The 13048-nt window shown below is 48.2% G+C and overlaps 1 long non-coding RNA gene across 1 annotated transcript in view; it reads right to left on the reverse strand.

Annotated features, from left to right (window-relative positions):
• Positions 1-2868: 2868 nt before the first annotated feature.
• LOC143640971 (uncharacterized) overlaps positions 2869-13048 on the reverse strand; it is a 34865-nt gene continuing 24685 nt past the window's right edge. Inside the window, exon 3 of the long non-coding RNA XR_013155200.1 lies at positions 2869-3156. This is a non-coding gene — a long non-coding RNA (uncharacterized LOC143640971). The remainder of the gene's footprint in view (positions 3157-13048) is intronic.

The following is a 13048-nucleotide window of genomic DNA, read 5'->3' on the forward strand; positions in this document are numbered from 1 at the left end:
AAAAGGGTATCTCTAGTCTCCCTATGGCCCCTGTGACATCAAGGAGATCAGAGAGCCCAGACTTGCTCCCTGAAATGATGGCAGCCTTTGGGGCCTGGTGTAGCTCCTCCCCAACAGGAGAATCCCCAAGCAACAGGCAGCAACATGGGGCAAGGTTGGAACGGAAAACCTCCAGTGCCCCTAGCCAGAGTACCACCATGGCACCCAGGGAAAACACAAAAGAGGGTAAAAAGGGGCAAGAAAACAGTAGAATTTCTACCCTGAGTGCCATCCCTCAAAGCCTGCTCACCCAGGAACACCACAACTCACCTCAGGAGACAAGCACTACAAAGGGTGTCTCTAGTTTCTCTTTGGTCCCATTGACATCAAGAGGATCAGGGAGCCAAGACTTGCTCCCTGAACTCATTACAGCTTTTGGAGCCTTGTGTATCTCCTCCCAAAGAGGAGGTACCCCAAGCAACAGGCAGCAACATGGGGCACAGAAGACCTCCAGTGCCCCTAGCCAGAGTACCAGCGTGGCACTGGGGAAACACACAGAAAAGGGAACAAAGGGACAAGGAAACACTCGTGTTCCTACCCTGACTGCCATCCCTCAAAGCCTGCCCACCCAGAAACACCCAAGCTCACCTTGCGGGACAAGCAGTGCAGCCAGTAAGGATAACTCGAGTTACCCTTTGGTCCCAATGACATCGAGAGGATCTGGGAGCCATGACATGCTCCCTGAACTCATTATAGCTTTTGAGGCCTTGTGTATCTCCTCCAAAAGAGGAGGTACCCCAAGCAACAGGCAGCAACATGGGGCACAGTTAGAACAGAACACCTCCAGTGCCCCTAGCCAGAGCACCACCATGGGGACCAAGGGACAGAAAGCAAGGCACACCCCAGGGAAAGCAACCTCTGGTGTGGCCACAGTTACTGCCATCCCCCAAAGCCTGCCCACACAGAAAGGCTTAAGCTCTCCTGGGGGAACCAACACCACATCCTCAAAATCAACCTCTACTTGGACCTCCACCCATAGTCCATCTATGAGCCCTGGGAGCCCAGACTGGCTCCCAGATCTGATCTCTGCTTTTGGAGCCATGGTCATCAGCCCACGTGGAGAAACAAGAAGCGCAAAAAAGCGCTAAGAACACACTTGGGCTTTAACACCTTCAGCCCCCCTACCCAGATAGGATGATGCTAACTTCTCTAAGGACTGACACTGCCTAGATCCCAACAGTCCTCCACTGCCCTCAGCTGGGCCTCAGCTGGCCCTGCCTCCACTCCATGGGGCCACTGGGCATCCTATCACTTCCACCATAGGATGGTGAGTCTGGCATGCTGTAGGCCTTGAAGACTTGTGAGGGCACTCAATTTGGCCAGGGCATCCACCCAGTGAAGCAGGGCCATATCTGCAAAGACAACAGCCCATGGGAGCAATCCCAAGGTCAGCTACTAAAATACAGTATTACAACTTGTTTGTCTTATAAGTAATCACCTTATTATTATAAATTACCTTCAGTTGTTACATTAAAATTTGTACTTGCATAAGGCTTTACGAGATAATAGTTTTAAAACTTGTAAGGATAATACAATATAAAACGAATAAGAGTAAAAGATTTAATTTTATAATAGTTATAAATTAAGGAATATATTTTTTCATAATTTGAAGCATTTACTTATTTATATATAGTGTTTTTGTTTACTTTAGGAATATAGTAATCTTTATAACAGAAGCCTATCTTCTGAATTTAATTTTAAATAAACTTGAATAATTGTCTAGATTGATATGGGAAATGATATTACCTACTGCCCAGCTCCACATCCTGTCTGTCCCCAGAGTGGGGCTGCAGTTGAACCCTTATGAGGTCATTCAGACCTCACTAAGAAGAATGCATTCTCCATTTTGAAAATATGAAGACAGCACTCAATATTCTTCACAGCTGCTGAAACTAATTCTGACCTCCATGCAGGAATTTCCTTCTTCTAGGACAACACCCACTCCTCAGGACCCTTCTCATACATTCTAGGCAGGAGACTCAATCCTACTTAAGACATAGAAAAGCCAGAGATCAGAAGTGCAACTCATGGATAAGTGGACAGGCCCTCATGAATTTCTCCTAACCACGCACTCACACATTTCTAACCCTCATTCACCACATCTGAAGAGGAAGGACACCACCAGAAGATGATTGTCCTGCTCATCCTGGGAATCCACAGTCCCTGGTTAGCTGACAACCCCTCTACAAATCTCACATGTCTGTTCAGGAGACAAGCCCCAGATGGAACATACCAAGCTTTCATGTGTTCAATTACTGTTCCACTTGACCTTCTCTCTCCCTCCCTCAATCCAGGTCAGATTCCTTTCCACCTGGTTACAGATTGGGCTCTCAGTTTCTGATCTCTACCATCAGGTAGATGGCTGGGACTTCAGAGAGCTCCCTCTGCTGGACACTGACTAACTTGGAAAATTCAGGCAGCGATTCAAAGTACCTGGCAGCAGTTTCCTAACTGGCTCAGATCAGGGGGGAATGCTGCCATGCTCAACCGAAAATGCCTCCTTCCTCCTTCTAACCAGGAGAATCCTGAGATGTTAAAAATCAAGGCTGAGAAGAGAAAATATGTCTCTTCTAGAAAGAGAAGTATTCGACACCACTCCAGACAAAGGCAATGGAGTAGGTAATGGAGCCAGATGGCTACTGGCAGGAGAAGCTGAATGGGTGAGAGATCCACCTCATGTATTGGTACACTACATGACTTTTGTGGGACTCTCCACCGAGTAGATTGGGCTCCCCAAAGATGTGGAATGCAACCATCACTCCAAAGGAGACCATGTGCCTTGGCCTATAGATGCATTCTTGCAAAATAAAGCATCCCCCTTTCTGGCCTATTCAAAATATTTCTTGAGTTGAAGGGATGCTGGCCCCTGATCTAGTGCCCCAACTATAAGTGTAAAGGGAAGACTCACACTTGCTGTACGAGCTGCCACCTGTCACCCACTTCCTTGGTCTTGAAGGGTCTGCATCATCTGTCACATCCACTAGGGGCCCCACTGTCCACACTTTGCCCTTTCTGAGGTGGCCTCTTCTTTTTGATCTTTTGTGCAGTTTGTGAGTCTTGGGCCAATCACCATCACGAACATCTTCCACAGAGAGTGCAGGCCTGGCATCAGAACACCTGGGCCAGGAAGAACAAGAAAAGAAAACTCACTTTTTTTTGAACCTAGGGAAAAATTACTTCAAGGGTGTAACATATTCTTGAGGCATTGGTGTCATTCTGCTTTGACAGAGAAAGAGTGCCCCCTGAGTACATCTTCCCACTTTCTGGAATTGGGATGATAGTAGAGTGTTTTGTGTGTGAACAAAAAACTTAATCGCAGTAGAATACACTAAGATGGTTATTCTGCACCTATTTTATAAATTTCATGAGGGAAAATGAAACGGTCATAACTACTACCAAAAGTGGGAGTGGGGGAATGTAGTATCCAGGAGCAGCTCCAGCTCTCATTTAGCTTGATTTGGATCACTTCACATTTCTACCAGGACACTTAATTTACTGAGAGCCATGTTGCCTGCCTCAGAAGGCTGACACCTGTGAAGACTTGTGTTGGTGTTCCTTTTTGGGCTTCCTCCGATGTCATCAAACAAATATCTTGTGGCATTTTTTCTATACTAAAGGGTAGGCTAATTGACAAGTCCCCTCTCTCCCAACCCCCCAGAACAAGCAAACAGTGGTTTTATGTGAAATGTGATACCTCTCAGTTTTTGAGAGCTGTTCCATTCTCTTAATGACTGGTTGTCTCAGTTGTTGGCGTTAGTATCAAGATTTCCTAGAAATCTTTATCATTTTCCCCATATTTTTACTGATGCAGTATGGCTCAGCTCCCCTACCCCTACCCCTTGGTCCCTTTTCTCTACTCATCTTTCCCACATTTCTTTTCCTTTTTGTTCTTTATATTTTGCATACCAGAGAAAACGTACATCCAATATTTGTGCATCTAAGTTCTTTGGGGATGTTGATGTGTAGGTTTTTTTCCTTCATGTGTCCTTATCTGGTTTGGGTATGTGTGTGATGCTGGCTTTATAAATTTGGAATGTGTTCCATCCCTTTGTATTTCATGGAGTAATTTGAGGAGTTTTGGCATCACTTCTTCTTCAAAGATTTTTGGTAGACCTCAGCTGGGAGTCCATCCAGCCCTGAGTTTTTCTTTGTTAGAGACAGTAACGAAAAGCCTTCCATCTCATTACAAGTCATTGGTATGTTTGGGTTTTCTTTTGCTCTGGATTCAGTTTTGGTAGATCCTATTTATCTAGAAATGTATTCATTTCTTCTAGGTTTTCCAATGTATTGGAGTACAAGTTTCCAAACTAGTCTCTAATGATCCGCTGGATTTCTGTGATATCTATGATGATTTCACCTTTTTAATCTCTAATTTTATACACTTGGCTTTTCTCTCCTTTTCTCTTGGTTATTTTAGCATGGGGGCTTATCAATCTTGTTTACCCTTTTAAAGAAACAACTGTTTCATTGGTCCTTAGTGTTGTTATGTTTGTTGTCAAGTTCCTTAATATTGGCTCCCATTTGATTTCCCTCCTTCCTTCAGTGTTTGCTCCTCCACCATAGCCTGGCTTTTACACCATTTCCCATGTACACAGTGCATGATGTCGGCTTCCTCAGTAGAGGGCGCTGAAGTGACACTGCAGGAAGCAGAGGCCTCTTTTTGGTTAAGCTACTGCACCATTGCTCTGTGATGCTGGTATGAGTCCATGTGAGGGCAGTGTGGATCAGGCGAGGAGATCCTCAGATCCTGAGGAAGGCTTTGGTCTCCAGGAAAATTTCCCAACACTTTCCAAGCTGAACTTAGGTGATGGTGCCCTCCTAGTGAATGGTCCAACTGTAGTGGGAGGCACCTGGCTCTGAGTTCAGAACTTGGTAATTCCTGGCTCTACCCATGCCCACCTGAGTTGTAGCACACCAAACACACTGCCCTTAGCAGGCACATATTCCCAAGGGTCCCCCATCCCTTTCTGTTCAGAGGATGCTGTGAGAGCCATGGCTGCTGCTCCCTCAGGTAAGGAAGGTCCAGGTGGGCTGGGGAGTGGACAGCCGTGGATGTTCCTACCATGTGGTCACCCATGCTCACCAGCTTGTTCCCTAGAGATGAAGACCTGGCATAAGGCAGAAGCTGCTGCAGAGTATTGAAGCTGCTGCTGACCTTGAGGAAGAAGGTAGGTGCAGGACGCACATCTGGGAAGGCACAGCCAACTTGGGTGGGGGGCAATGGTTCCTGGAGGGGTGCTCCCTTGTGACAGGAGCTGCCACATTGTAGGCAGGCTCACCCAGGATGAGCATCTACCTCTGGAGGGCTGAAGGGGTGACCCATATGTTTAGGGTTCTGGGGCTGGAGGTATGGGGTACCTGTGGTGTCTTTAAGCTGTGTGCAGGGGTGGATGCAGTGTGAAGATCCTCCAGGTTGGGGGCATAGCTTGAGGTGTCTGGTTGGGACCCCCTGTTGTGCAGGAACAGTTGTGTGGGTCTCAGTGAGGGGGCCTTAAAGGAGAGACAAGCTTCTGGGGACAGGTAGGCCTGTTTGGGGAGGTCCATGTTGAGTGGGCCTGCCAAAGAGGGCCCAGTGTTCAGCAAAGGAGAGGTTCAGTTTGGGGACAAAAAGACTCCCTCCTGCACCCACACATTTGCAGTCCCCAGAGCCACCACCACCAGGAGACAGAGGCCACTTCTTGGGGGTCTCAGTTCTGTGAACTGCTCCTTTGGCAGGCAGGGAGCCTGCCAAAGGAGAATGACAAACAGACTTCTGCTGCCCTGCTGCCCATTTACTGTCCCTTAGGCCATGGTGGAGATTAGTCCAGTCTCTGGATTTATAGCTAGTCACCTCTGAGGTCCCTGTAGAGGTGCGGAACATGTATACTGGCGGGGCTAAGGATGGCATCTGCAGGTCTGGACTGAGTGTGCATGGGTGCACACATGGCTGTGTGTTTGTGTGTGTGTGTGTGTGTGTGTGTGTGTGTGTGTGGTGTGTATATGTGTGGAGTTTGGGCTGCAGCGTGTGAGTATGAGAATGTATGTGCATCTGTCTGCAGATGTCCAAGTGCATTTCCAGACATTGCATGTGAATCGGTGTGAACTGTTTTTGTGAGTCTGTTTTGTGTAATGCATGAGTATATATGAATAAATAAGACTATGATTTTTGTGTGTGTGTGTGTGTGTGTGTGTGTGTATGTGTGTGTGAGATTTGCCCTTGTCTTGTCACCCCCCACCATTGCTCAGCCTGGCACCCCTTTGCAGCCATGTTTGCATCTTGTGAGCTGTCAGCTCGAGATCTTGCATGGTGTAGACATTTTGGCCCAGCCTGGTCTGTGTGTGTGTGTGTGTGTGTGTGTGTGTGTGTGTGTGTGTTAAGGGTGGCATCATGTGGTGGACAAACTGAGCACCACTGAGGCTCCCCTCCCCATGCAGATGCAGATTGAGCACTTACTCACATGCTTTCATTGAGAGTACAATCCAGCCTGAGGACAGGTAGATAAATAATAAGTTCCATGGCAGAAATAAAGGTCAGAAAGACAGGGAAAGGGCTCACCAGAGGTGGTGGTCAGCTTGGCCTCGCTGAGGGGATAATGTTTGAGCAGAGCATTGAAGGAAGGGAGGACATACACTTCTTCAGGAAGGGTGTTCCTGGCAGAATTATCAACACCTGCAAGAACTTGAGCTGGGAAGACAGAGTAGCAAGGTGGCCAATGAAACCAGAGCAGAGTGAAGGAGAGTGATGATGAGGTCAGAGAAAGAACAGGGTCCACCTTCCAGAGTCTCGTGGCTGCTGAGGTCTTTGGCCCTTACTCTGGGTAAGATGGGTGCCCTGGGGGAGTTTGGACCAGAGGAGGAACATGGAAGTATCAGGAACCAGTAGTAAGGAAGCACAGTCACTAGGGTGTCAGGCCAAAGAAGAAACTTCGGCCTATTCTTTTCAGAATTTTGCCTCTGGGCTGGGAACCCCAGGCTCAGCCTCTACTTTTCAGCATTCAGAGTAGGGGTTGCAGAATCCTTGTTCATTGAATGGGCACAGAACTTCCAAGAAGGACATTTCTGGGTCCCCTGAGTCCTGTAGGATTGACTCAGTTGAGCCTGTGTGTAGGCTCATGGGGGCAGAACTTCTCATGAATAATGCAGTCCCACCCACATGATGTGTTTTGAGGCTGTTTCAGGACTCTGACAGCACAGCTCCTGGGAGCTTTGGATAGTGTTGGGTGTCTGGTAGCCTTGATCTCCCTGGTTATCTGTAGTGAGAGTGACAAGAGGGGCCTGGCTTTCTTGTTTGCTTGTGTCTCCTGTGCCATGCTGTTGGGTCTCCCTGCAGAAGCCTCATGAGGTGCTGTAGTAGCTTTTGGGAGCATTTTGTCATGGGCTAACAAGTAGGAAAGGGCACTTTTGTCACCCCCATGGGCCTGCAAAATTGCTAAGGCTTCAGGCACCTGATGCAACAGGACATGGCCTGAGTCCTTTTCCCCAGGCCTCTATCCCTAACAACCATGTGATTCCTAAAGAGTCCTGGATCACATCCCCCTGTTCCTGCTTTCTAAGCACAGGAGGTTCTAGAGCTGACCACCACCTCTGGGAGCCCTAGGGTCTAGCCACCAGCTGTCACCATGCTCTGTGACCGGGCCCTCCCTGGAATTTGCCAAGGCTGTACTTAAGATATAATAAAACAACAGCTAATAAGGTTTGCTCCCCTCCAGGAAGCCTAGAATTCAATTAAAGACATCCTGAATAAATAAAGGCATAAAAACAAACAAAACAAAAAATTACCATATGATACCTAGCTGTTCAATAGCCAATCTCATTTAACCACACCCATGCTCTGTGGAGTGAACAACACACCTTCCACTGGTGCATTAGAAAACTGGGACAAGGACATGGCAGGATTCTTGCCTAAGGTCACAGAGATAGTGAGTGGTTTACCCAGGGATCTGGCTGCAAACCGTGCTTTACAATGCTCTGCAGCTGCAACCAACAGCCCATAGGTAGTTATGACCTATGCTGGGAGTTGAGTTGGAGTTGGCAAAGGGCCAGACTTTGGAATCAGACAGTCCTGGGTTCAAATTGTGGTCCTGCCTGTTTAGTAGCACCTGAACCTCTGGAATGACAGTCTCTTTTCCCTTGTGCAGCAGTGTTGCTGACCTGTTCTCATGGTGCCATCTGTATGCAGAAAGGACTGCTTCGCTCACTCCAGTGGGAGCAAGATGGACTCAGCTGCAGGGGGTCAGTTTCTGCCCTGTGCTCACAGATGACTTTGCAGATGCTCTCAGAGCATGAGCTTGACCACCTGGATAAGCCCTGGGTAGGGGTGCTGCAGGCCCCAGAGCTGTGCTATATGTTGAATGCAAGGGGTATTTCTTGATGTCCAAAGGGACAAGCTCTTTGGGGGGAGCCTCCAGATCCTGCCATGGAGTAAAGATTAAGGTAAGCTCATCCTGAGCCCTTGGGTGAGGGGTTTCAGAGTTCTAAATTCAGATGGGTCACTGTGATTTTCTTTTAGTGATATGAGAAGATGGAAGATCCATATTTTTATGCTTTTTCTGTGCCTGATGTTTTAGGAGCTCAGATTGAGGGTGTTCTTAGGAATGTGACAGTTGCTGCCATACCGAGGCCACATTGAAAATTCAGATAGCTGAGGCCCTAGGAGTCAGACACTCAGTGACACTTGGGTCTTTGAAAGCATTCCCTGCAGCTATTCTTCAGTCAATTATGATTAATTAGTAGACTAGAATTATAGAATCTCCAGTTCATCAAACATCAATCCTAAGTGCTTTGCCTTGTCTCATATAATCTACAAGGCTGACTAACTCTTGTGTAGGTGAAAGTAGCAACCCCTCTTTATTAGCAAGGAAGTTGAAGCTTTGAGGGTTTAAGGACTTGAGCCAAGGCCACACAGCTATGAAGCAGCAAAGTGGTCCACCTTTCAAATTGGATAAACCCTAACAATGTTAGCTAGATCAATAAGTAAGCAAGCATAACTTTACAGGAGAAAGAAAGGCTGACAAGTGGATTGCTTTGGTTCACATGTTTGGGAATTGTGGGCTGAACAGATTCAGGCACAGCTTTATCCAGAGGTTGCAGTGTCATCATCAGGACACTGCCTCTCTCCATCTCCCTGCAATGCCTTCTTTGCCCACCCTGTGTCTGGGGGTGGTGGCATGTTGCCAAGCATCTTTAGAGACACAATCTTCTAGTTTGGCATTGGAGGAAAAGACAGTGTCCTAATGATGATAGTGAAAGTCATGGGCCAGCCTGGGTCACTGCGTCTTTCTGCCCATCATGGTGGGATGGATTGATCTCAGTGGTCAAGCCTGGAGGGGCTGAATCATTGTGTGAGAGAAAGAAAGAGTCACCAAAAATATTCAAGGGTAAATGATGAGACAGGGAGATGAAAGCCAAGCAGGCAAGCCACAGATGTCCCCACTGAAGGGGTGAGAGCAGCTGCCTTTAGAACACAGCCCCTTGCCGTAGAGGTGGCTGATTTTGCCCCTGTGCCTGTCTTTGGTCCTAAGTGCTGCCTGCAGGCTTACTATTTGCCAGGTGTCCACTGGATCAGGTGAGAAGACCCTGATATTGTACAAACAGACACCAACTTGCTGCATGGAGAGAGCATGCTCAGCTTTCCTGGGTACCTCCAAGTGTCCAGAGTGCATTACCCAAGCCTGGCTCAGATTGCCCAGGTCTGAATCAGTGGAGGCAGTTGTAACTACTACCATCAACTGTGTGGCTTTGAAACATCAGAAAATGATTTCTCACAGATCTGAAGGCTGGCAGGCCAAGATCAGGGGGCCAGGATGGCAGGATATGGTGAGGGCCCTCCCTCAGGTTGCAGCTGACCCACTTCTCATTATATCCTCACCTATGACTTTTCCACAGCTTCCAAGCCCTGCTTTCCAATCCTGGGGGAGCTGGGGAGACCACAGTGAGCACAAGGAAGGCCTATACCCTCTTAGAACCCACAGTCTAGAAGGAGAGACCGAGCAAGGACAAGTCAACTGATGAAGAAATAGGATGAATTCAGAAATGGTTGAGGAAACAGAGGAGAGGGAGGGTCAGGGTGTTCCTAGGTGGCAGTCAGAATGGGCTTCTCAGAGGAAGTGTCATGAGAGCTGAGAGCTTATTGATGGACAGGAGCTGCTGGGCCCAGAAGTGGGAAGGACAGCTTAAAGGTGCTCAGGCAGCAAGCAGCTGGCAGACTCTGAGGGAGCAGGGGTGGAATGGAGATAAGTAGGGACAGTCCAGGGACAGAGAGAAAGAGGTGGGCCACCCTAAATCTGAGTCTTCCCTCAAGGCCTTCTGAGGAGGTGTCAGGCAGGGCTTCTGAGCTGTCACCATCAGACAGCTTCTCTATAAAGACCCCAAAGCCCCTCGAAGACCATGCTGTGCTGAGCTTGGAGAGAGGCAGGTTGGGAAGGAGGTGCTCGGTCTGTTTGCCCCAGCCTCTGGTTGCCTGCCCTCAGCCTCTCCCAGTGCAGAGTGACAAAGCACACTTCTTCCTCCTCTTGTTTTTTACTTGATAACATTTTAGAGCATTTTTAAGCTCAAAATTGAGGGGAAGAACAGAGATTTCCCAAATGCTCTCATCCCTACCCAGCCTCTGCCTTTGTCACCATCACTACCCACCAGAGAGGCACATTTGTTCCAGTTTAGAAACCCACATCATTGTCACCTAGAGTCTGGAGCTTACCTTAATCTTTACTCTTGCTGATGCACATTCTGTGGGAATGGACAGTTGTAGAATGACATCAACCCACCTTTGGCCATGACCATGATGTTTACTGGCTGTGATCTGAGGAAGCAGGTGCATTGGCCACCAGGACAGAGCAACCTGAATCCATGTGGAGCTTCACTGATGCAAAGTGCAGTCTCCTCACAGGCCTGATGGGCCTTGCCTTCCTAGGTCAGCAGCCTCATTGGAAACTTGGGAATGGTAAAAGTGACACCTACATTGCATGGGTGCTATGATCTTTGGGCTTACGCAGGAAGCACTCACATCTAGGAGGCACCCATAGGGGTTTGTTGAATGAGTGAATAACGGTACTCTCTTCCAGACTTGGTGTGGGACAGCCTGGATTTGAATTCCCACCCTGGCACATGTAGCTGAGTATTCTGTGGCAAGTCATTTCATCTGACCATGACTCAGTTTCCTCATCTATAGAGGGGGGATATATCCATCACATTGAGTTACCATGAGGAGTTGAAGAAACCATATCCATAAGCATGGGCCAGAAACACAGTGGTAGGTGGTGCTACTAAAACAAATGTATGCACACTTACTATGCAGCAGCTACTGTCTTCAATTCTTGAAAGCTACTTTATTCCTCCCCAAATTTGGACATTCCTCAGAAGGTGCTGGAGCTGCTGTGTAAAAGATGTGTATTGCTTCCAAGCCCTGGCACATGGCCATCTCCTGCTTGGTGCTGGGAATTCTGGGAACTCAGTCAGCTCTGGGGAAAGTAGTGTTTTCAGAGAAGCAGCCTGCCTGGATGTTTAGAAAACTGAGTAGGATGAGCCCAAAGAGTGTCTGCCTCAGGCCTGGTTCTGTGTAACTCTAGGCAGCCTATAGCTCTGGCCTTACCGTGTGGGCATATCCCCTCCCTGTGAGAAAGTTCTCTGCCTCAGGCCTCACTACTCTGAGGCTTCAGGAAAAACAATTTCCACATTTAGGAAGCAGTCTGTGGATTGCATCTGGGAGCATTTCAACCTGCATGTAGCCAGAATAGAAACACTTGGGGAGAAACAAATAGAGTCCTGGCCCTGAATAGTTAGGCAGTAGGTGGTTTGGCTCAGTCATCACTCAAATGTATGTGTAGCACCACCATGGGCCATCATTTGGCCTATTATATAGGAATCAATGCAGACAAACCTTCTAGTCCTCCTGGAGTTCCAATATTGTCAGGAAGTTAGTCAAGCCCACCAGCCATCTTGGCAGATGAGGGGCACAGGATGTTAGAGGTGTCAGCCTCATCGCCATCTCTAGGTATAGAAACCTGGAGCCAGATGTTTGTGAGGAGTAGCTTCAAGGAAAGAAGGGAGTGGTCTTTGGGCCAGTCAGGAGGGCTCCTGTTTCATGGGGAGCTGTTATAAATGATGGCAGGGCAAACCCCAATTTCCACCCTGTGTGATTTCCATCAGAGGACTCAACTCTGGGGTTTACCGTGTAGAAAGAACATATTGTGGTGCAATTGATTCTGGGCACCAAAGGAACAGAGTAGTGGTTGGGGCCTCAGAGCCAAGCCCCGTGTGGATCCCTTTCCAACACAGCCAATCCAAACCCAAGTTGCCCATACTTTTTTGTGCAGACACCGGAGAGCAAGTCTGGGGAGCCCCTTACCCACCCATGTGCCTCACAGGTTGCCCTTTTGATCTGTTGCATGGACCTGCCTGGCTACTCTTTGGGAACCCATGATGCAGGGACCGTGGGAGGTTCCAGTTAAAAGAGAGGCCCTGTCCATCATGACTCCGTTTCACTCCACATTCCTGAGCACCCTCTGCTCCATCATCAATACCTCTATCCAGAAGATTTTTGAGGTCCCAAGACTTGGACAACCTGAAGCTTTTCAGGACCTTCCTGTTTCTCATTATGCCGGAATCAGAGGGGAACTTTCATGTCCTTCCACAGCTGAAGAACACAGATCCTGTAAGTCTGAGCTCTCTGATGATGGGGTCTGGGGCGGATGACAGAAGATGTGTGCAGAGGAATCTCAGCTGGTGCCCCTGGGATCTGCCATATGTTCCCAAGACACACAACGCTAACATCCTTCAGCTGGTGGAACCTAGTCTGGGAAGATGGCCAATTGTGGAGGAGGGCCAGGACTATTCTCAGAGGCAGGGTTCTGGTGTGAGTTGGGAAATACCCAAGGAAATTCAGTCATGTTGGTGTTTTCTCCTGCAGCTCTAGCACCATATCAAGTGATATAATTGCCTCCAGCAGCTGTGGCCCAATTTACTTGCTTACATTTGGGGGAGCATATTAACACATTCCCTGTGAAGGAGGAGAAATAGCCCTCAAAATCAGAGG

The sequence above is a fragment of the Callospermophilus lateralis genome, unplaced genomic scaffold (genome assembly GCF_048772815.1).
Source record: "Callospermophilus lateralis isolate mCalLat2 unplaced genomic scaffold, mCalLat2.hap1 Scaffold_8120, whole genome shotgun sequence".
NCBI classification, from domain to species: domain Eukaryota; kingdom Metazoa; phylum Chordata; class Mammalia; order Rodentia; family Sciuridae; genus Callospermophilus; species Callospermophilus lateralis.